The following is a 24,848-nucleotide window of genomic DNA, read 5'->3' as shown; positions in this document are numbered from 1 at the left end:
ATTCCAAGAAAAATGAAAACATATGTCCACACAAAAATTTGTACATAGATGTATGTAACAATATTCATAATAGCTAAAGAGTGGAAACAATCCAAATGTCCATTAACTATTGAATGGGTAAACAAAATGTGGTATATTCATGCCAATATTATTATTCAGTAATGAAGTACTGACAACATACTACATGAATGAACCTTGAAAATGTTATGCTAAATGAGGCACAAAATAGGATGTATTATATGATCCCATCTATATGGAATGTCCACAAATCCACAGAGACAGAAAGTAGACTGGTGTTCTTTTAAGGTAATGGTAGAAGTAGAAGTGACTGTAAATGGGCATGAGATTTCTTTTAGGGATAAACAAAATGCTCTTAAATGGGATAATGGTAATAACTGCACAATTCTGTGAATATACTGGAAATCACTAAATTATACACCTTAAAGATATGAATACCATGCTATGTGAATTTTATGTCAATAAAGCCATTGAAAAAAAATACTCTATTGAACAGATGAACATTAATTATTAACATACATTGCTTCCAATGTATCTATTCTACCTAACACTGCTGTGAACATTTTTGTGCCTAGGCTTTGATCATATATAATTAAGAGTATGGATTCTTGGGGTACATGGGGGGCTCACTTGGTGGAGTGTGCAACTCTTGATCTCAGGGTTGTGGGTTCAAGCCCCATGTTGGGTGTAGAGATTACTTAAAGTTAAAATCTTAAAAAGAAAAAGGAAAAAAAGAGTACGGATTCTTTAAGGATTTATTTGAGAGACCGGGAGAGCAAGCAAGCACACATACACATGCATTAAGTGAGAGGGGCAGAGGGACAGGAAGAGAATCTCAAGTAGACTCCCAGCTCAGTGTGAAGCCCCAAGGCAGAGCTGGATATCATAACCCTGAGATCATGACCTGTGCCAAAACCAAGAGTCAGACACGTAACCAACTGAGCCACCCAGGAACCCCAAGGAGTGTGAATTCTTAAACACTGCTTCAGTGAGAATCTTGGCTTGAGCAGTGATATGAGCGACGCCTGGGCAAGTCACTCAACTACTTCATGCCTCAATTTCTCCATCTATCACGTGAAGTAACAGAAGTCACACCCCTTGGATTCTAAGGATCAAATTAAGTAAGGGCTTTGCATGGTGCCTGTCACATAGTAAACGTTCAACATTAGTAGTTATAATTGTCATTCTGGTTTGTATTATTTTCTTCTTTAGATTTTTCTTTCTTTTTTTTAAGATTGATTGATTGATTGATGAGAGACAGAGAGAGAGAGAGAGAGAGAAAGAGAGAGAGCGGCAGAGACCTAGGCAGAGGGAGAAGCAGGTTCCACGCAGGGAGCCTGACGTGGGACTCGATCCCAGGTCTTCAGGACCACACCCTGGGCTGAAGGTGGCGCTAAACCACTGAGCCACCGGGCTGCCCAGGTTTTTCTTTTTTAATTGGGATATAACTTACAAAAAATATGAAACGATACACGAATTTGCATGTCATCCTTGCACAAGGGCTGTACTGATCTTTCCTGTATCGTTCCAATTCTAGTACATGTACTGCCAAAGCACACACTCTGTTATTTTCTTAAGATGATTTCCGGAAGTGGTGTCACTAGGTCAAAACCCATGAACATTTATGTGTCTGAATACGTTTTGCCAAACCCACATTTCAAAGGAGGTGCACTAACTTTTGATGCCAAGAGTAAATATAGGAGAGAACCAAGGTACCCATGCCATCATCAACACTATGTTACAGTAAATTTGTTTTGTTAACAATGTCTCACTTTGCTTATGGCCCTTAGCATCTTGAAACCCAACAGTTTTCTATGAATCCTACATACCATGATGAGTACTTAACTGAATGTGAAATCTGTGCAGACCCTACACTGGGAGCCACAGTGGAAACTAAAATGAGTAAGGCCAAGGATTTTGTGTGAGGCAAAGCAAAAAAACATTTTATTTTTTATTTATTTTATTTTTATTTTATTTTTTTTTTTTTAGCAAAAAAACATTTTAATTCAAGATAACTGTGATTAAGTATGAGAGAGTTACAAAGTATTTATAAGGGTAGGGAAAAGATGGCAGTTTATAAAGCAGGGAAAAGAGGGCAGTGTTCCAGCTGGTTCTTGAAGAATGGACATTAATTTCAACTGGCAAGGGTGTGGCAAGAGTAAAATCAAGGCTGGTGGAAGAACACGGCACATTCCAGGGCTGTGGCTTGAGTACAAAGTTGCTAGCGGGGAGAAAGGTGAGACAAGGAGGCACAGGGTGCTCTAGAAGCACAAAAAGGACCCTCTAAAACACAGCCAGGGACTACGTGAGCTGAGGGGGAGGGTTTCTCACAGGGCAAATAGCATGCAGAAAGACACAAAGACGTGAATCATCATGACCCATCCAAGGAACCGCATGTAATCCAATTTGGCTAGAGCGGAGAGTACATGTGGAAAGGATGCAGATGATGCTAAATAAATAGGCAGAAGCTGACTGTGAAGGACTTTGTGTGCCAGAATAAAGCATTTGAACTTTATTCCAAAGGAAATAGAGAACTGAAGCATTCTTAAGGAAAGAAGTGACAATCAGACTAGCTTAAAAAAACTACTCTGGCAACCCTCCAACAGCTTCCCAGCTCACACAGAATAAAACCCAAAGTCCTTATTACACTTAACACCCTACATGCTGGTCAGCAGCTCTCTCTGAAAATATTTTCCTATTTCCCCTCCTCTCACTCTGTTTCTGCCACACCAGCCTTCTTGCTATACCCCCTCCAACATGCCTCTCACCGAGACTTCTGCACTTGCTGTTCCCTCTGCCTGGAACTCTCCCCTGGAAACACACAGTTTGCTCCCTCAGTTAGGTTTCTGTTCAAATACTTTCTTATCAGAGAGGCCTTCCCTGTTACCCAATATAAAAGAACAAGAAACAAAAGCAATCAACTCTTATCATTTTTCTCCTCCACTTGCCACCCGGCACATATATTTACTTGCCTATTACTTGTATCTCCTTACTAGAATTAGAATATAAGCTCCATGACAGAGCCTCTCTCAATAACCCTGTGATATAGAACTGTTACTGCCACTTCCAGATGGTGAAATTAAGGGGCACAATATTGCCAGTGAACAATGGAACCAGGCACAATGACTCCTGAGCTTGCAACTCTAACCCATTTCACATAGTGTCAGAGGTCCTGACTTTGATACTAGATCATTTCCTGTGAATAGGCTCCATCCTGACAAGTTCTATAACAGTAAAAACTCTGAATTCACACTATGTCCTAAAGAGATATGGATTCTTACCACTGGTTATTAGTCAAGTTTCAAAAGCCAGGAAACATTTTTTTAAATGACCAACTAAAATACACAAGGTATCTGGACTTTATCCAGCAATAAGCTGTGTTTCTTTCTTGTGTAGGACCCAGAGAGATTAAAACAAGATGAAACAATTTTATGAAACTAAAAGGAACATAGCATAGGACACCAAAACTACTTTTTCAAGACCATTTTTCAAGCAGAATATTAACTTCTGGTATAAAATAAACTCCATCTTTAAGATAATCATTACAATTTTCTGAGGTTATCACCACCAAAGGAAGAACACAGTATCTACCTGGAAAATATCAAGTAAATATTGTATCATATGCAGATACATATCCCGATTTTTTCCCTACTCCTCAGATTACTAATTTCTTCTTCCCTGATTATTCTTTCAACCTAGCTCCCATTATTGAGAGAACCCCTTCCCAAAATGTAGTCCTCAATTAACACCTTTTCCTGTTAACTACTTCATACCAGAACTTACCACTCTTAAAAAAAAAAAAAAAAAAAGAACTTACCACTCTTAATTCCAGCTACTTCCTCTATTATAACTAAATCTAGTTATAATTTCTCTTTTTTCTCTTCTGCAGTTTTTGATCTCTAATCACCCGATCACAGATACTTCGGGGCCCTTTTATATCCCTACCTTTTTAAAGAAAATCAACTTTTCAAAATTGGCCTCTTTTCTACTTCATTAATCTGTATTATCTGGCTCCTTTCCTAGGCTTACAACTTTAATATATTTTTTCTCTATCTTATCAACAGGACCTGCCAAATGTTCACTGTGTTTCCTACTTCCTTACTTTCCAAATTGGTATCTACCACCATATTCTGGGTTTTCTTCATTTCCTTCCTGAATTACCAGAGTTCTCCAGCTGACCTATTTCCAGCCTACTCACTCACTTCCATTCATTCTGTACATACTGCCAGTAAAGCTTCTCTCACACACAGTATACTCCCAATTCAAGGACTTTATTTATTTATTTATTTATTTATTTATTTATTTATTTATTTATTTATTTTTAATTCAAGGACTTTAAATAGTTCTCCAGCACAACAGATCCAAACTTCTCAAATCTGCACTCAAGGCCTTCTACTGCTTCAGAATGTCACTAATAAATGTTTACCTTAAACATTCTAAGACAAATCCCCAGGAAACCAACATCTTGATCTCTTCTATCTGAATCAGTGCAATGTATACTATAGGTCTGAAGACCACCATCTTCCACTTGACTTCCATCAGGCAATGAGAATATATTAATCTATCATTTCCTAAACATCTCAAGTTACTACAGGAAGGATTCATTTTCAAAAGTTGAACTCTTCTAATCAGCAAAATGGAAGTGTGTACAGTTATCAGAAAATAACACCTCATATATCCCTAGTGAAAGTACAAAGTAGTAAAATATTTTAATGGTGAATTTGCTAACATCTTTAAAAAGTTTAAGTGCAAAATATTCTTCAGCCCAGCAATACTTCCAGGAAATTATCAGTATTCTCACAGAAGAATTATATGCAGAAGGATATTAAACACAACATAACTCCAACAGTTTAAAACAACAGGACACAACTCAAACTTCCTTACTGGAAGATCGAGACCTGATATTTACATACATTATGAAAAGTTCACCATAATGAGTAGTTTACCACCTGTCAGCATACAAAGTTACTACGTTATGGACTATATTACCTATGCTGTACTTTACATCCCCCGATTTATTTTATAACTAGAAGTTCATAGTTCATAATCCCTTCACCTATTTCATCCATTCTCCTGCCCCCTCCTCTCCGATAACTACCAGTTTGTTCTCTGTATTTATGAGCCTGTTTCGGTTTTGTTTATAGATCCTACCTAAGTGAAATCAAAGGTATGTGTCTTTCTCTAACTTAGCATATAATACCCTCTAGGTCCATCCATGTTGCAAAGGGCAAGATTTCATTCTTTTTTATAGTTGAGTAATATTCATGTGTATCATGCCTTCTTTATCCATTCATCTATTGATAGATACTTAGGCTCCTTCTATATTTTGGCTATTATAAATAATGCTTCAATGAACATAGTGGTGCATCTACCATTTCAAATCATATATATATTTTTTAAAAATAATCAGCATTAAATTTTAACTTTTTTATATAACTTTTTAAAAAGTAATCAGCATTAAAATTTCACTTAAAAAGAGAAAGAGAAAGAAAAAAAATGCATTGTTCTAAGAATCCGCAATAGTGCTAACTAAACGTACACACAAATGTTTCAGTGCCTAGATGGCTCAGTCAGTTAAGCCTCTGACTTTTGACTTTGACTCAGGTCATGATCTCAGGTTGTGAGACTGAGTCCTGCATCTGACTTTGTGCTGGGCACAGAGCTTGCCTAAGATGCTCTCTCTCTCCCTTCTCCTCTCTCCCTCTCCCAAAAAAGAAAGAAAACAAAGAAGCAAAAAACCAGACTCTTTTTTTTATTATTATTTATTTAAGAGAGAGAGAGAGCACACACAAGCTTGTGAGCTTGGGGAGGGGAAGAATCTAAGGCAGACTGAGTCAAAATCAAGAGTTGGATGCCTAACTGACTGAGTCACCAGGGTGCCCTGAGAAACCAGACTCTTAAATACAGAGAACTGATGGTTGCCAGAGAGGAGGTGGGTGAAGGGATGGGTGTAAAAACATATGAAAGGGATTAAGAGGTACAAAATTCCAGTTATAAAATAAATAAGTAATGAAGATGAAAAGTACAGCAACAGAGAATATAGTCAATAATACTGCAATAACCTTGTATGTATGGTGACAGATGGTGACTACACTTACTGTGGAGAGCATTGAGTAATGCAATGAATTGCTGAATCAATATACTGCACACCTAAGGGACACCTCACACCTCCTCTGACACAAATTTTTTAAATAAATTAAAAAATAAAGACTCCTATGCATAGTACTTTATGAAGTACCTAAAATACCATAATACCTAAAAAAAACTTGCATACATTTAATTTTTTTACATACATTTAATTTTTAAGTAATTTTATCAATTATTTTCAACACTACAAAAACTACAGAATATATTAATAAATTATAAGGAAATAAAGTTCAATTCAATATAAGAAAATAAAACTTATGCCATCAGAACTTCTTAAGGGTAAAATGGGCTACCTTGTTACACAGTGACCTCCCCTTCCCAAAAACTAAACTAAAACCAAAACTGCAAGTCTCTGAAAATGACATCCTTGAAGAATTTGACAGATGTGCCAGCTGTTTTATTTCTTAAAAGCGTATAGTTGAACACATATAATAATCTGTTGCATTTTTCTCTAGCATTACACAACTTTCCTGGCCTGCAACACACATACTGCATCTATTAACGTATTTAAGCATATGACAGCATTGTTCTAAGAATCCGCAATATTCATCTCTAACTAAACGTACACACAAATGTTTCAGTCTTCAAATGTCTATGGTTTCCAGCAGTTTAGTATTACATATTTTTTTTCCACAAAGCCTCAATACAATACATTTCCTGAACTTTTAGCTTTCAGTTTCCCGTTCGTCAATGGCTACAACTCTAGAGGCAATACATAAACACACCCCAGCTATAGTATTTCCACTTTTGACAACAGTGGATGAAATTATTATGACCAAACATAACTACAGTGCATTTAAGTCGTACATGACGGCTAACATAGCAATAACAGTAATTTAATAATTTACAAAGATGGAAATATAAATTATACTACTTATATAAGAATGAAAGTTACAAAACCAACAGTCTCTTTCTCAGTGTATAAGAATTGCAGGGCTTCTACCTAAAGAATCCTCCAAATACAAAACAAGTTGCAGATAAGACAGAGAAAAGAAAATCCCTCTCCCTTCAAAAAAAAAAGGAAGCAAAAAAACCCCCAAACCATGGGAAATAGAAGTGATCTGATAAAAGCTTTGAGGACACGGAAAAAAATTTTTATATATACTTGTGGATTATACAATTCAACTTCACAGTATTTGAAAATGATAAAAATTAGTATTTCAGTAAAAATAAATCTAATCTAGATGCCTACTTTCTTTGAAGGAATACAGCATGATAAAAAGTAGTCTGGAGCATCTTTATGTAACCCATGCCTTTCTCGTTCTGTAATCATGGGAAAGAATATAGAACATTATTACCAGTTGCAAAATGATTTCATGATAAAATCATGCTTAAAGTGACTAAAAAGTATTTGTACACCATGCAAAATTTCCAAATGCAGGAAGGACATCTTGCCAAAGTTAAACAATACACGTCAAGGGGGAAAAAAAACAGTGTGAGAATGATTTATTTGGTGGCTAGGAACAGGCATTATTTATATATGAGAAAAAATTATGTACTCTGTAAAAAAGGGAGTATTTACTGAGCATCTAGAGTGACCAGAAACTAAGCTTAAGGCTTTATAGATGTTCCACCACACTACATCTACACAGGAAAATAGTGTAGAAGAAAACAAAGCTTAAATAAGTTTCTCACCATTATGTGTGGCATATACTAAAATGTAAGAGACTGGAGAAGATGTAAACTTAAGAAGCTACTGCAATAAAAGTATAGGGTGGGGGATGTGAGGTGAATGTACAATAGCTCCCAACTCTTCATGCTAATCTTACCAGCACATCAATCTATAAAATGATAGACACAAAAAGCCTACTTTTCTTGAGAATTTATGTTTTGAGCACTATTAAATTTATAATTTACAACTCTAAAAATGAAAGAAGCTCTGTTCTTCTTAAAGTAGATTTTGGAGTCTTAGTTTTGGATATTTAAGAATAGTAATGCTAAAAGAAAGAAGAGAAAAAAGAATAGTAATGCTCATCCAAGAAATGTAATCATAGGCTTCTCATTATGAAGCTTGAATTACAGGGCAGCCCGGGTGGCTCAGCGGTTTAGGGTCTGCCTTCGACTCAGGACGTGATCCTGGAGTCCCGGGATCAAGTCCCACATCGGGCTCCCTGAATGGAGCCTGCTTCTCCCTCTGCCTGGGTCTCTGTCTCTCATGAATAAATAAATAAAATCTTTTTTTTAAAAAAAGCTTGAATTACTATCACATTTTTTCTGACAGTAAAATTATTTTTTATCTTGGTTTTTAATAGCAATAGTAGAAAAATTATCAGAGGTACTACTATAATTCCCACCCGGATGGTTAAGAATCACACTAGGCATGACAGTAAAAAACAGCCCTACTTTAGCTCTAAAAGGTGCAGGCCTGCTCATTAATTAGCTGTGGATCTTGAACATGTGATTTGACTTCCTGTGGACCTCAATGTCCTCATCTGAAGGCAAGATGGCTGGACTTGAGGTTATATCCCTTCCTTCCTCCTCTTGGTCTCCCTGACTCTTTCTACTTTATGGCTTTAGTGATTTAGGATCTGGACTGGGGTCTCTGAGGACAGAGAGGAAAATCTGGAAAAAAGGAATAGGATAACATATACAACCAGAACATGGAGAGAAAAAAAAGTCAAAAACTCATACTTACAAAAAGAAATGGACAAATGGTTCAGGATAGAAGATCATGAGTTTCATTGTCAAAATTAGTTTGAATACAAGTTTCAGTTATATTGATATCAGAAAAGAAAGTGAGAAATGCCAGAGATAGGACTTAGAAATGTTATCTGTAACATACAACAATGCCTCACAAATAACCCAAGAAATCCTCCCAAGTTCCCTCAGTTCACTCAGAAAAGATCTCATGTCTGGCTTCATAATTCTGCCCCAACATAATCACCAACTATTTTCCGACAGGTTATTCCCCTCAGCCACTTTGGCTTCACCATTTCAAACAAATCTAGAATATCTCCCCTTCACCATCACTCAATGCTCTGTCTGAAATGCGTTTTCTCTCAACTTATACTATAATTTATCATGTTCTCACCATGTTTGAAGCACCATTCTCAGTACCTGACATGTATTAGCTCATTTAATTCTCTCAACAATCTTAGGAGGGAAGTCAAGTAACTTGCTTATTAACATTACATAGAAGCAGAGCTCAGATTCAGACACGGGGTGTCTGGCTCCAAGAATCTTGTCCTCTCAGCTTGCTAACTAGTCATTCAAAGCTCAGACCAAGTTCTGTCACCTTCCTGAAGTTCTCATCTGCTTAGCAATTATTCCTGCCTCTTGAGTCCTTAAGTAAACCACTCATTTACCACTTACCAGTGGACCTAGGTTATTTATCTTTTGTGTATATATTTTATCTTTGCTAAATGAGGCTCTTGCCTCATTTATTCTATAATAAGAACCTAAGAGAACCTAGTATCTGAAACATAAAAGTGCTTATTAAACTATAATGGCATTTAGTGTTTATTGAAGACCTATACACAGGCTCTAGGCTAAGTGCCTTTATACGTACAGTCTCCTTTAATCCTCACAACTGCATCTCCTCAATATCACAAGTGAGAAAACAAGGCTCAGAGAAGCTATGTATGTTTTTCAATATCACATAGCAGTAGTGACAGTCTTAAGAGTCTGTACCATGCTCTTAATCTCCAGCCAACTGCAGAACACCTTGAACAATCAGTCCTAGCAACATTTCAGTTCAACCTGCACTTACTCTGCAGCATAACCCTGAACACTAATGATTCCAGACCAGAGTTGCAGCTGCTGCCCTCAAAAAAACTTGTAGCTCAGCAGGACTTCGGGACCAAACTGTCCTCTCACTGGCAGAGTCCCCATCATTGACCAAAATATTTTAAGTTCTACTTTAAATCAAAATATCAGGGCAGCCCTGGTGGCTTAGCGGTTTGGCTTCAGCCCGGGGCGTGATCCTGGAGACCCTGGATCGAGTCCCATGTCGGGCTCCCTGCATGGAGCCTGCTTCTCCCTCTGCCTATGTCTCTGCCTCTCTCTGTGTCTCTCATGAATAAATAAATATTTTTTTAAAAAATAAGTAAGTAAATCAAAATACCAGGATATCCTTGGGCACCACTCTCTTCGACACCACTCTTCCCCCTTCAGGCTCCCTCATTCCCTTTACACTCAGACTCCTCTCTCTGTGCTTTTGTATTATAGAGTAGAAGGGTCCCGTTAATCCTGACAATCATTAGGATATCTAAATTTAATTTAGTGATAGCTCAGACGTAAGTGTATATTTGATAAATTCTATGCCCATAATGAAATATGAGCCTCACGGATCAGCTAGAAAAAAAGCAGCCAGAAAAGCAGAAAGAAAAAGATCTCCATAAACTGACCAAAAGCAAGCCTAGTTGATAAAAAGCAGAGAAAAGAGGAATATGAAAGCCACACTGTAAAGGAAAGAAAAAGTAATAAAAGCGGGAAAATGGACACAAACAGAAAGTAGAAAGTAGGAATCCAGGATAAATTCAGTGAAGACACACAGAAAAATAACACTAAAATCTAATCTATTTTAGGAATTCTGACTTCTTTATTCCTTTTCCTAACCTCTAAAGGAAATAGAAAAATATGAAGAGACTGAAAATTTTACTAGAAACATATATAAATTAGGAGTTTTTCCTGAGAAACCATTCATTTTAAAATTTCAGAGCTGCAAAGAAATCTTAAAATACTACCTAATCCAACCCACTCATTTTACTATTAAAATAAGGCTCAGAAAGGTTGATTTTAAATTGCCCAAGATTGTAAAGCTACTCAATCTCACCCCAACATCTACTCCTACCAGACTAGGGCTTTCTAGAAATGTATTTTACTCTTCCATTTTCCACTCTTAATAACTATTAAATTAGTTTCTGTATAAGCATCTCAGAATTTACATATTATTCCTACTTCCCTTAAAAGAAAATAACCAGATATTCTGGATTACATAAGGCAATATGGAATTTTATTCTTTTATTCCCAAAGTCAGTAATTTCAAATTAAGTCCTGGTTCTTAACTGGGAGAAGACTTAATTTCCCAGAAAAGCAGAAAGAAAAAGATCTCCATAAACTGACCAAAAGCAAGCCTAGTTGATAAACTACAATCCATCTGTAAAGGAATCATGCCCCAGACCCCTGGAGGCTAGACAACAGACAGCTATAACAGTCTTTATACATAAGACTTTAAAGTCTTCTATATTAAACTTTAGTTTAAGTACAGTCATTACCTAGGCCTTAAACATGTCTTTGCCTACAAAAGGCTGACTGAAGCCTTCTCGGGAAGGGAAGAAACTGCCTAATTTATTTAGGAACACAGCTTACTTTTCATATATATGAGGTTCATTATAGATTAGGGATAATCTGCTTTAACATGTTAACCAGATTAGGATTGTTGTACTGAAAATGAAAAGGACAAAAAGATGGGACACCTGGGTGGCTCAGCAGTTGAGCATCTGCCTTCAACTCAGGGCTAGAGGGATCAGTGCTCCTGGGATCAAGTCCCACAAGGAGCTCCCCTCTAGAGCCCGCTTCTCCCTCTGCCTGTGGCTCTGCCTCTCTCTGTGTGTCTCTCATGAATAAATAAAATCTTTTTTAAAAAAAGAGTAAAAAATTGACCAAGAAGAGTAATGAAGTTATTAACAGCTAAAGAGGAAAACTGGGAAGAGCTTTTCAGTTGGGGGTGAGCGGAGGGGGTGCTGGTGTGCAGCTGCTACAGAGATGGTATTTAAACTTATTTAGTTTGCAGACATAGGTGAAAATTTGGGCCTCAAATTTAGGCAGAAAATATGGATTTGGGGCCTAGCAAGCACAGCAATGATTAAGTCTTTAGAGAAAGAAGTTTACAGAAAAACATTTAAAACAACACCAATCCTCAGATAACACTTTGAAAATAACCTAACCTTCCACATGAATAATACTTATCACATAGATATATTTGGACTGCTTTATTCTAAATGAAAAGCTAAAAAATTAATTTTTTCCTCAGGCTAAGAGAAAAGGGTAAGGATTAAAACAGTTCCATAATTACTATTTGTCCAAAGTCAAGTCTCTGAACTAAAACACATTGTTTCTGAAGACTCCCTATTTGTAACAAAACTTTTAGAAAAAAACTGAGAGAAAAATCTGATGCACCAATACTACTACAATTTTACAACAGTGGTGAGAACTTAATAGTTTTATAAGTACATTAACCAAAATGCCCATATTAGTAAATCTGAAGAATAGGTAGTACGGAAGTTCATAATACTATTCTCCCTAGTTCTATGTAGTTGAAAACTTCCAAAATAAAAAATCTTTAAAAAGTCTACCTAGGAAAAAAAAAAAAGTCTACCTAGATAATTTTTAAATTACTTTTAATTAAAAAAATTTTTTTTTTAAGATTTTATTTATTTATTCGTGAGAGACACAGAGAGAGAGAGAGAGGCAGAGACAGAGGCAGAGGGAGAAGCAGGCTTCATGCAGGGAGCCCGACGTGGGACTCGATCCCGGGTCTCCAGGATCACGCCCTAGGCGGAAAGCTGATGCTAAACTGTTGAGTCACCCAGGCATCCCCTAAAAAATTTTTTTTGAGATACAGAGTGTGAGCAGTAATTGGGGACAGGGGTGGGGTGGGGGGATCCCAAGCAGACACCATCCCCAGCCTGGAATCCAAGATGGGGCTCAATCTCATCACCCTGAGATCATGACCTGAGCCAAAATCAAGAGTCCGATCCTTGATCAAATGAGCCACTAAGGCACCCCAGATATTTTTTATTTTTTTAAAGATTTACTTATTTATTTATGATAGAGAGAGAGATAGGCAGAGACACAGGAGGAGGGAGAAGCAGCTCCATGCCGGGAGCCCGACATGGGACTCTATCCCGGGACTCCAGAATCGCGCCCTGGGCCTAAGGCAGGTACTAAACTGCTGAGCCACCCAGGGATCCCCTATTTTTTAAATTCTACCTGCAGTTAAAGTTTGACAACTCAGAATTATAACAGATAAAAATTATTTTTCAAATAATGTTTTATTCATTCTCAATAGACCAGTGAGGGGATCCCTGAGTGGTTCAGCGGTTTGGTGCCTGCCTTTGGCCCATGGCACAATCCTGGAGTCCCGGGATCGAGTCCCACATCGGGCTCCTGGCATGGAGCCTGCTTCTCCCTCCTCCTGTGTCTCTGCCTCTCTCTCTCTCTCTCTCTCTCTGTGTGTATATATATATACACACATATATATGTATATATATGTGTATATATACATATATATGTCATAAATAAATAAATCTTAAAAAAAATAGACCAATGAAACTTACACCTGATCTTAGTCAAAAGGCCGAAAAACGGTAGACCAATGAAATTTAATGTGTATGAAAGGGGGAAAAGATCCTGTTTCACTTTAAAGAAACATAAGTAGTTTATTAAATGGAAAAAATCCTTTTATCCATGTTGTTTGACATTGGACATTTGTTATGTTTCTCTTCAACGAACCTGTAATTTTTTTGAAGAAAATACAGTCCATGCAAATATATGGCTTTGGTTAGTAAAGACAAAATAAACATTTATCCCCAGTATCCATGATTAATTTGCTGAATGTAGTTAGCTGTCATGTTATGTCAAACATCTTCCACTCTAGTAAATAATCAAATAAACAACTTTTTAATGTAGATGCAAAAAAGGGGGGGAAAGATTTTTTAAAAGAACCAATATCCATAAATTATATCTAACCCTAACTTATAAAAAAAATGCACATATTTAAAATTATATAAATAAGAAGAGGGGAAAAGTTAAAGGTTTTTAATAATGATCATAGTTTAAGCCAGGACTTAAGTGGCTGTAATTTAAATCAAATCACTCAAAAAATAAAAAAATAAAAAAATAAAAAATAAATAAAAAAAAATAAATCAAATCACTCTACTGAGACTATAATAGTGCAACCAATAGAGAACAAATTGACTGCTTAGATTTACCACTTACTGATAGTCATATATGGTTTACAAGCACCTATCTTTCCTCTCTATGATAAACAGCACCACCCAAAAATGACAACTAGATTTGTTTGCCTCCTCTTCATCTGTAAGTTCCAAAACAATAAAAACTACACATCTGTGCAAAACTAGCACACTGTAAGTGTGTAACTTTTCTAACAGGAATAAGCAACTTCAATTCCCAGAAAGCTATTGCTAGCAATTAGTCTCATTCTCTAGGTGATGTGCATAGGATAACAAAATCAAGCAGGGTTTCCTTGGTGGCAGCTCTGCCTTGAATCATTTTCAGAATTTTACGTCTTCTAACAGAAATATGTCATCAGGAAACTTCAGAGCAGCAGCATAAAAACATATACTTAGAGACAAAAGAGACTGTTGGTGATTCTCTTTTTCTCTATCATTATGAAAGCACTGCTGAAGTCTGAATTGAGGTATTTCATATTTTGCAGATGACAAGATCATTCTCTTCTTCAACAAATTGTTGTAGCTTTTTCCTTGTTAAAGTAAAAATTACATACCATAAAATGCCCAGATCTTAAGTAGTCAGCTCAATAAGTCTGAACAAGCGCATACACCAACTGGTGAATCTGGATGTTCCTTGTACTAGGTCTTGCAACTTTTCTGTAAGTTAAAAATTATACAAAAATAAAAGGTTACCGAAGAAGTGTACACTTGAATTGCCATTATCCAAGCAAGCTACAGAATATTTCTATCTCCCCAGAAAATTCCCTTCTGCCCCTTTCCACAACCCTTACCCAGAAACCACTGTCCTGATTTCTACCACCTTACCTAAAGTTTTGCCTGTTTTATATTTTTCATAAACAGCATCATTTGGTACATATTTCTCTCTGGCTTCTCTTGCTCTGAATAATATTTCTGAGATTCATTTATGTTGTGTGAATCAATTGTTCATTCCTGTTGTGAAAACTTGCTATGAACATTTTGCATCACTTTTTTTTTTGCATCAATCTTATTGTGATCATGCACTTTATTCCCCTTAACACAGTAAGCTTTCATTTAATGGAGGGGTTCCCCTCATATAAACAACCCTGTTTAGTCATACAGCATAGACAGATGTACATATAGAGTAAAAATATATATAAATTACAAAAATCATAGATATTTTATCTATGTGTGTGTGTGCGTGTGTGTAAATGAACAGATTCTGAGAAGCCCACCCAGAACCAACAAAGATATGTTTTAAAAACTTATAAAGTTCATAGCGAAAATAAATCTAAGATGGAAAAGCTGTTCATTTCAATTCTGCTTAATAAGTATTATGTTTTAACCTAAGAATAATTCCAAAGAGAAACAGATTTTCTCTCCATATAAGTTACTCTGTTCTGCTTCAATGAAATACCTTCTTCTCATAACAAATCCCCCCGCTCCCGCCACAACTAGAACTTCAAAACATTAAATGTTACCTCCACTACACAATAATCTTTTATGCGAGGGGTAAAGCCCAAAATATGTGTTAAAATTACAAGGTTTATTGTCTTGCTTTTTCAAAAAGTTAAACAGGGAAATAATCCATCAGCTAATACTTAATATGGGTAAAGATCATTCATCTTCATTGAGAATATATTCTGAAAAGGACTCAACCTCTGGGACGTTTTCTCCATCCCAAAAAAGTAATTTACTGCAGCATTAAATCTGTGACAGAGACATCTTGACTTTGAAATCCCACTGTAATTTTCAGCTGAAAGTAGGAGAGTTTCTCTAATTTCCAGAGTAACACTAAGAAACATACACACAAATCTGATTTTTGAAGAGATCCTTTGAAATTCCCAACCCTGCTTTTGATAATCAGATGATCATTTTTCAAGGGACTAGAAGTGGCTCATTTGACATCATCTATAAATTTCCAAGATGGAGGCAGAATGCTACAAATGGTTCTAGAAATTTACCATTGCTTTAGGAAGGGTTTGCAACTATAAAAGGAGGAAACAAACCCTCCTCTAGTCTTTGATCTTTGTTCATCTTTTATTCCTCCTTCCCCAAAATAAGCAACTTCAAAAATACACAGTTCTAATGTATTACTTTTTTAATCTTACAAAACATTCTTAGCATTTGGATGTTCCCTAACTTCTGCAGATGTATAATTATTTACTTAACCCATTACTCACTTCGAAAATACATCATTTTCACTTTTCTAATAACTGTATCATTTTCTAAAACAAGGAAAACAGCCTCGATTAACTGTTACAAAAATGACAGCAGCTCTAAATAGCTACAGACCCCATCTTTCATTATCTTTTTCCTGATTGTTTTAGAGAATTACAATTTTATTCTTATTTTTAAAGTGTTTTTCTTCCAGACCAAGAGTAAAAAACAGATAGAGCAAATTCGTAGACCCCATACTCCCTCTGGTGGTCCTTCACTCTCATTAACTAGACAAATTCCGAAAGACTAGAAGTAAATACTAAATTACGCGTAAAATGATCTTGCTCCAAAAAAGAAAGAAAAGAAAAAGAAAAAGAAAAAGAAAAAGGAAAAGAAAAGAAAAGAAAAGAAAAGAAAAGAAAAGAAAAGAAAAGAAAAAGAAAAAAATGAGCTTGCTCCATTTAAGTATCACAATCTTACATGTTTAAGTTTCAGCTGAGTACAGGCCAATTCTTTTTGTAACAAAGTGTGAGATACAAATTATTTCGAGTACTTGAATTTTAGTGTTTCAAATATTGCTAAAATATCCTTAATAACCTGTTATACAGATTAGTTACAAGGGTGCATAAGGCCCTACTCTAAATAATTCTAAGCTGTCTCTCTTGACAGAAGAGTCTTTTACCTGGTAAGTATCTTTTTTGCAAATTAAATCACACTTAAGTGGCTATTATTTTTAAATCAACAGTTATTTTCATACCAACAACCACTCAGTCTCCTATGTATATAGCTTTAATTTTCTTTACACTTTGGGGATATATTACCAAAAGTTAAAAATGCATACAGACCCTTTCTACCTCCTTGGCCATCCTGGTGAGTGCTCTTGGCTGGGGCCTATCCCACACCTAAGGCAAGATGATGGTGGCTACATAGAAGAAAGAGTCACTGGAGACAAGTCTAGGCTCCAACTCAATATAAGTGGACAGTCCATGATGGGGTACAAGGAGACAAAAATGATCAGACATGACCAAGCAAAACTGGTCATCCTAGCCAACAACTGCCTAGCTTTGAGGAAATCTGAAACAGAGTACTACATCCTGTTGGCCAAAACTGGTATCTATCACTAAGGTGGCAATAATACTGAATTGGGCATAGCTTGCGGAAAATACCACAGAGAATGCACACCAGTTACCACCGATCCAGATGATTTTAATATCATTATGAGCATGCCAAAAAAGACTGGTAAAAAGAAAATAATGTAAAATTTTTCTTTAATAAAACTGGCCAGAGATTGTTTGAAAAAAAATGCACTGTAGAAAATTCAGAAATATACAATAAAATGAAATCTAATTATTAATCAGCTAGGTTAAAAAGCGCAAATAGTTTCGGGATGCCCGGCTGACTCTACCCATGGAGCATGCAACTCCTGATCTCCAGGTTGTGGGTTCGAGCCTCACACTGGGTGTACATGTTACTTAAAAAAAAAAATCTTAAAAAACTTACAAATAGTCTCAGAATTTTAAAAATGTCCATATTTAGTGGTTCAGTATCAAATAATTACAGGATTTGGTGTGCCAAATATGTACAGTATGGATTTTTTTTTCTTTAGGAACTGTGAAAAATTATTGCAAAGGCCTATACAGATATATTCTTAGGTATAACATGCATAATACTTCAAAGCTACATTCATGACTAAGAGTGTCACCTGATTTATCCTCAAATTAGTTATTTTAATATATGCCCTTGTTTTTTTGTGGCTTTATTCATTCAAAAATATTTCATCACCCCCAAACTCAAAAGGAACCACACCTGAGGATAAATGACTTAAACACACTCACAATGCTTACTGTGTAGATGTGAGAATTCAACTTATACTTAATTTTGAAACTGAAATGTGGTTGATAATTTTATGATATGGTCTACCACAAGTTAAAGTGGACCAAAAAACCCTAGTAAAGTATCCAAAAACTGAATTTGAAAATGAGTTTTCAATTAAAAGGCATTTTTATAAAGTTCCTAAAAGCTGCTTTTGTGTAAACAAAACTATGAAATACTAGTTTAATTTATCATATGTGGTATATTTAAGCATCACCATAGGATAAAGATTATAATAATTATACACAGCAAATTACATACAGTAGTTAAAAATATATTCCTATACACTTTAAAGAACAATTATCTAAATCATCCAAAAGAATGAGGACCCTCAGACTTCTAAGATTCCTTACAACTATTTGTACAGAATAAAACCCACTCTACAGGACAAGTCACTGTGCAACCAATCTACCCTAACGATCAAAAAGACAACTAAGCTTTAACAGCAATGACTACTTCTACAGCTACAGAAAGAGGATGTTCTTTCTTCTCTAGACTGATTCTAAGCTAAGAAACATTTAGGAAATTAATCCAAAATATGTGTTCTTTCCCAATCCAAGAAAAAACAGAAAATTGAAGATTTAATTAGCTGCTGACTCCAGTATTTTAAGTTTTTCATGTTGAACTGGTTAAAATTATGTTTTAAAAAAGAAGTTCAGTGGCGCCTGGGTGGCTCAACGGTTGAGAGTCTGCCTTCGGCTCAGGTCGTGATTCCTGGATCCGGGATCCAGTCCCACATCAGGCTCCTGGGAGGAGCCTGCTTCTCCCTCTCTGTGTCTCTCATGAATAAATAAATAAATAAATAATTCTTTTAAATAAACAAACAAATAAATAAATAAATAAATAAATAGTTCACCTAAAATTACCATAACTAAGAACATTAAAGATTCAGAAAAAAAATTTGTTTTGTTAAATGCTGGGAAGACAAAGACCTCATACCATTTAAGCCTGTCGTTTGAAGACAGAAAACATTTTATAAAGACCATCTTTGATTTATTTTTTTTAAATCCCAGTCACAGCTAGCCTATTGGTTAAAGAGTTCAGCTTTAAATGGTGTTACTAATTACCTAGGTAAATAGTAAAATTACCATTCAATGAAAAACTAATAAAGTAGCATAATTAACTCAAAATTATAACTTTGTTCTTAAGACATTACACTTCTGTCAAATATAAATCACCCCCAATAGTTACAAAAGACACATTAGAAAAGAAATTACGCTAAATCAAAGTGTCACTCACAAATAAATTTAAATATGTATAAAGTGTATAAAGTATAAAAAATTGCTGTATTTTTAATGTATTTTTTCTGTTGATACCCTATATGGGTCAGGGCCATAGCTGTAGATTAAGTGGAGGTCAGCTGGGAGAGAGATGAAGAGAAAATGGTAAGTGAAGGTATGACAAAGATTTCCCAAAAAGAACAAAAAAATTTTTCAAGTTTATCCTTGAATTTTGATTCAAATACCAAGAGAAAAAGCTACTATAATTGTCTAAAGTAAAAACGGTGGGGGGGGGGGGGGGGAAGCAGTGGGCAGAATTCCATAGACCATTAAAAATACTTAACCGAAACATGTGCCTCAACTTTTCTCTCGTCCACAATTTAACAAAATGGGGGAAACAATGAAAATAAACACATCTGTCTACCCTTAGCGAGGCAAAGAAAGCTGCCATTCAATGCTAAGCCTCATCCCGCTGGAAAACATACTCCTGAAAAGTAAATCCAAGACCACGAGCTCCAACTACTGCGGGCAGAATCTACTGAACGGCGGCCAAGCGTCGCACACGCTGTCCTCAGCCACACCGGGGGAGATCCAGGGCTCTGCCTTCTCCGCTTACTAACTCGGTACCTTCCTATGCTTTCGCCGCCACTGCAAAAGCCAATGTTCTAGGCAAAGCTACAATGTTCCTCTAAGGCTCGTCCGTGGAAAGAAGGCACCGACACGCGGACCCCTCCAGCTGCTGTGTTGGGGGCTGGTGGGGTTGCTCGGTCCTGGGTGTGAGTCCTACCGTGTCGCCAGCGCACCTCCGCAGGCGTCAGTGGAAGGAGCTCTGACGTTCCGGGCGAACCGAACGACGAGCGAGTTCTCGCCGGCTTTCCCCTGGAGCGAGAATAGTCACCTGTTAGCCCCGCGCCGACTGGCGCCCTCAGGCGCGGCCGGGGCCGTCGGGACGCTGGATCCCGGCCGCTCGTCCCTTGGCGGCAGGTGGAGGCGGTGAACACGCATCCACACCCACCGCCCCGGGAGCGCAAACCGAAAGCGAGCGGCGCGGCGGCGGGCGCTCCGTTATCCTCGCCCGCCAGGGGCCCCGCCAGGTGTGCGGCGTCCCGGCGCACGGCTCACCCGGCTCCACTTCGCCGCCGCCCGGGCCCCCGAGGCGAAGTTTCTCTCCCGCCCGCGGCGGCGGCGGCGGCGGCGGCGGCGGCGGCGGCGGCGGCGGCGGCGCGGCGGCTGCTCACGCGCCGCCCGGCTCTCGGCGGGTCCCGCAGCCTGCTCCGGGCGGTCGCGGTCACCGGCGCCGGGCCTCGGGCGAGTCGGGGGCCGCCGACGGGAGCCGGAGCCGGGACCTGTCACCTCGGGCGGGAAACAAAAGCCGGGTGAGGACGAGCGGGCGCGCCGGCCTCGCCTCCGCGAGGGGGAGCGCCGAGGGGCAGGGAGCGCCTCCCGGAGGGAGCCCCAACCGCGCGGGCCGGCGGGGCGCGCTGGGGGCGCCGCGGCCGGGCGGGGTCGCCGGCGCGCTCGCCTCGAGGCCTCCCCGGCCCCGCTCGCCCGGAGCGCCGCCGCGGGGCCGGGAACGCGCGCGAACGGGGCCCCCGGCCCGCCGAGGAGGGAATTCGGCTACCGGGGCGCTGCGGCCGCCCGCCCCACCCCTGCGGCCATGGCGCCGGTACCTGTCGCCGTGGGTGCTCCTCGGCCTCGTCGCTCTCCGCCTCGGCCGCGCGCCGCTCGGCCCCCAGCCCGCCCAGCAGGCCGTCCGCGCGCTGGACGCCGCCGCCCGAGACTGGCAGCGCCCGCGAACCGGCCCGAATCCCCCGGGCAGCGCCCGGCGCGGTCCCGCCCCCGCCGGCCGCAGGACCCGCCGTCCATAGGGCCCCGGGGCTGTCAATCCGCCCCCAAAAGGCGCGCGGGCTGTCGCTCCGCCCGTCCGGATTGGCGGCCGCGCGCCGTCCGTGCGAATGAGGCCCCGCCCCCGGCCATTTGCACCTCCGCCTCAGTGTAAACTCCGCCTCTCCTCGCCAGCCCACGTGTCTGGCCCTTGGCCTTTGTGGGGTCGGGGGACGGCATGCGGGACACTGACGGACGCCGCCCCGCATCATCTCTTACCTCCGGAGGAACGGATGCCTACACAGGCTAGTTGACCTCACATCTGCATCGTATCTCTGACAGCTCTGCCCTCCTGTCTGTTTACCCGGCGTGACCAGAGGATGGAGAGGGTAGGCCAGTCCTTTTGCGGCAGGTAAGCCGCCTAGGTTAGCATCAGGAAGTCAGAGATGCCCCGTGGAGCCTGGGGAAAATCCCGTCTTGAGAACCAGTTTAGCACGGCGCATTTCCCCCACGGCCTCAAGGGACTGTGAAGACCGTGCTTGGCCGTGGCTTTGTGCCTGTCCGGCATGATGAGATACCAGGCGGCTGAGACAGCAGAGGGCCTTAAAAAGTGATTGTGTATTCTGATCCCCCTTTTTCGCCCCCGCCGTCAGGAAAGAGTAGACCTACTGAGCAAACCCCACTTCGAGAGGGACCAGGCTCCTTCCACCAGAAGGCTGGCTGCCCCTGAGTGGTTCCCCATAGAGATTCAGATGACGGGGATTGAGCTGGCCGCACCTGGGCTTTAGGGAATAACCAACTCAATCCCCTCACTTTTGAGGAAACAGAAACCTCAAGTCCCATAGCCATGGGGCTTAATAGTCACCTGTGGAAACCTGTCTCATAGCCACATCAGAAGCCACACCCCTTAGCTCCAAACCTGCTCTCTGCACTATGTCATGTTGGTCATTTAGGTGTTTGTGAAGAGCCTCTTCCACAAATCACCATCCCTGCCTTCCTGAGGTGGTGCCTGAAGAAAGGACAACTGGGACCAACACCTAAACCTTCTCAAGGGCAAGGGCCCTGACTTAATGCCTACAAGTTTCCCTGTTTACCAGGTGCCACAGAGAATCACTGAAACAATGTGTTCATGCATTAATTCAACAAGCATCGGTGATTAAATCCAAATCCAGCCCTTTGTCCTTCAATAATGTTATAAAGGTTTCCAACACCAATTGATTGAGAATCTACTACTAGGGGCCCTCAGTCCAGTAAGCCTCCAACTCTTGGTTTTGGCTCAAAGTCATGATCTCAGGGTAGTGAGATCCAGCCTGGTGCTGGGCTCTGCACTCAGCAGTATCTGCTTATCACTCTCCCTCTGCTCCTCCCCCTCCTTGCGTGCGTGCACGGCCGGCCGGGCTCTCTCTCTAAAATAAATTCATTAAAAAAAAAAAAAAAAAGAATCTTGTGACACCTGGGTGGCTCAGTGGTTGAGCGTCTGCCTTTGGCTCAGGTTGTGATCCCAGGGTCTGGGGATGGAGTCCTGCATCCGGCCCCCTGCGGGGAGCATGCTTCTCCCTCTGCCTGTGTCTCTGCCTCTCTCTCTGTATCATTCAAGGATAAATAAATAAAATCTTTTTTAAAAATCTACTAATAGCAAGTGCCGTGCGCAGAGTATACATAGGTGAGAAGACATTGTCCCAGCCCTTGAAGTCTTTAGCCAAGGAGATGGTAACATCCTCATTGCATGTCAGTACCGCTTATGTTTCAGTGGACAGCTCCAAGGAAGGAGCATTCAGATCTTCCTGGAAAAGGCAGGGAAGGCTTCATTGAAGATGGGACACCAGAGCTGACTTCTAAACAATAGTCTTAAAAGATGGTGTTTGCCAGATGGAGGGATGTGAAAGAGGAAGGAAAGGGATTCCTGTACTGCAGAAGATAGCATGAACAAAGAGCATACAGACCTGGAAAAGCCTGGTAATTGAGGGAACAGCGAGGAGCAGTATGGGCAAATCTGCAGGGCTGTGTGGTCATGTCACATGCTCTGGGACCAGGCTCTTCCAGGAGGAAGACAGAAAGGCCCCAGAGGCTGCCAGGCTGTGTTGTAACACACCGCAGCAAACAACAACAGGCCCTGTAGATACAGCTGCAGGCTTTTTTTTCTAGGCCAGAGTCTATGGGGAACAGTCAGTTCCACAGTTCTGATGGCAGCCTGGCTGGCCCCACCCACTCTCTCAGAAAACCACTCCGGTCACTGCACTTGCCCTCCTTGGCATTTAGAAACACGTGTGCTTGCAATTTCCCCAAACACTGCTGCCCTTCAGAACTCAACGATAACGTGGGCTATGGCTGCAGACACCTGGGTGTGGGACGGACAGCCCTTCCCAGATGCAGAGGGTTCTTTGCAGGGCCTGTTACCAAGGCAGGATTCAGGGGCGTGTGACCTGCACTTGGTTTCATGCTCTGCTGTCACCGTCTTGAAATTCTTAGTAAATTTTCAACATTGCATGTTCATTTTGCGCTGGAACCTGCAAGTTATGTAGCCAGTCCTACCTGTCACTGCTAGTGCCCCTGGGAATGTTTGTGATCTTGCTCAAACGATTTCTCATTTTTTTTTAAAAAAAAATTTATTTTATTTATGGTAGTCAGAGAGAGAGAGAGAGAGAGAGAGAGAGAGAGGCAGAGACACAGGCAGAGGGAGAAGCAGGCTCCAAGCACCGGGAGCCGGATGTGGGATTCGATCCTGGGTCTCCAGGATCGCGCCCTGGGCCAAAGGCAGGCGCCAAACCGCTGCGCCACCCAGGGATCCCCCGATTTCTCATTTTTAAAGCACTGGGCATTCATGAGGTTTGTTCACATGCACTGTGTCACCTAATTCTCACAATGGCAGTGTGTGGTATGCCTGTATTACTAGTCCTATCTATCAGCTGAGAAAACTGAAGTTTGGCAACCTTCTCCAGGTAACACAGCAGGGAATGGCAAAGCTTGTATTTGTTTGTTTTTTTTTAATTTTTATTTATTTATAATAGTCACACAGGAGAGAGAGAGAGAGAGAGAGAGAGAGAGAGAGAGGCAGAGACACAGGCAGAGAGAGAAGCAGGCTCCATGCACCAGGAGCCCCACGTGGGACTTGATCCCGGGTCTCCAGGATCGCACCCTGGGCCAAAGGCAGGCGCCAAACCACTGCGCCACCCAGGGATCCCCGCAAAGCTTGTATTTGAACTCAGCCCACACAAGCCCTATTCCATCTGCTGTGGAGATACGTTTATGTTGGTTTCAGAATCCTTTCAAAGGCAGATCTGTACAGGAAGGATGCACTGGGGTGTTTTTGTTTTTGTTTTTAAGTAAGCTCTACACCCATGGGGCTTGAACTCACAACTCTGAGATCAAGACTTGCATGCTCTACCAGCCAGGCACCCCAAAGATGTACTGTTTTAAGAGTCAGAACATATGGTGAAGTGAATATATGTCATTTCATGGCTGCTTATCCCATCTGAATAAGTTTTCATTAATTCTGAAAAAATTTCAGCCAATGTATGTTCAAATACTGTTTCTGTCCCTCTCTCTGAGCCGCCAGTTGAAATACCTATTAGACCCTCTCACTACATCCCTTTCTTTTACTGTTTTTTATTTTTAGTCCTTCGATGTTTTGTTCTAAAAGTTTCTTGTGACTATTTTTCAGTTCACTAATTCTGTCTTCAACTCTTTAAAAAATTCTCCTCTTGGGGTGCCT

The 24,848-nt window shown here is 40.2% G+C and overlaps 1 protein-coding gene and 1 non-coding gene across 10 annotated transcripts in view; both read right to left on the bottom strand.

Moving 5' to 3' along the window:
* The window catches only part of FKBP5 (FKBP prolyl isomerase 5), a 109,693-nt gene extending 88,587 nt beyond the window's left edge, over positions 1–21,106 (bottom strand). For 2 of the 9 annotated variants that reach the window (XM_041760069.1, XM_041760077.1), the window contains exons 1-3: positions 20,983–21,104; positions 20,100–20,191; positions 14,636–14,738 (exon numbers count right to left, since the gene is read on the bottom strand). The gene's annotated coding sequence lies outside the window, so the exon portion shown is untranslated. Of the gene's footprint in view, positions 1–14,635; positions 14,739–17,065; positions 17,087–20,099; positions 20,192–20,982 lie in introns of those variants that run through there. The other 7 variants (XM_041760087.1, XM_041760105.1, XM_041760124.1 and 4 more) reach the window with 5 other exon arrangements.
* LOC121474903 lies at positions 1,473–1,575 on the bottom strand. The gene has a single exon (XR_005983569.1). It is a non-coding gene; the product is annotated as a U6 spliceosomal RNA (small nuclear RNA).
* Positions 21,107–24,848: the final 3,742 nt, after the last annotated feature.

The sequence above is a fragment of the Vulpes lagopus genome, chromosome 1 (assembly GCF_018345385.1).
Source record: "Vulpes lagopus strain Blue_001 chromosome 1, ASM1834538v1, whole genome shotgun sequence".
NCBI lineage: Eukaryota > Metazoa > Chordata > Mammalia > Carnivora > Canidae > Vulpes > Vulpes lagopus.
Note: the sequence above shows the minus strand (reverse complement) of the source record. Positions and strands in the feature narration are given on the sequence as shown.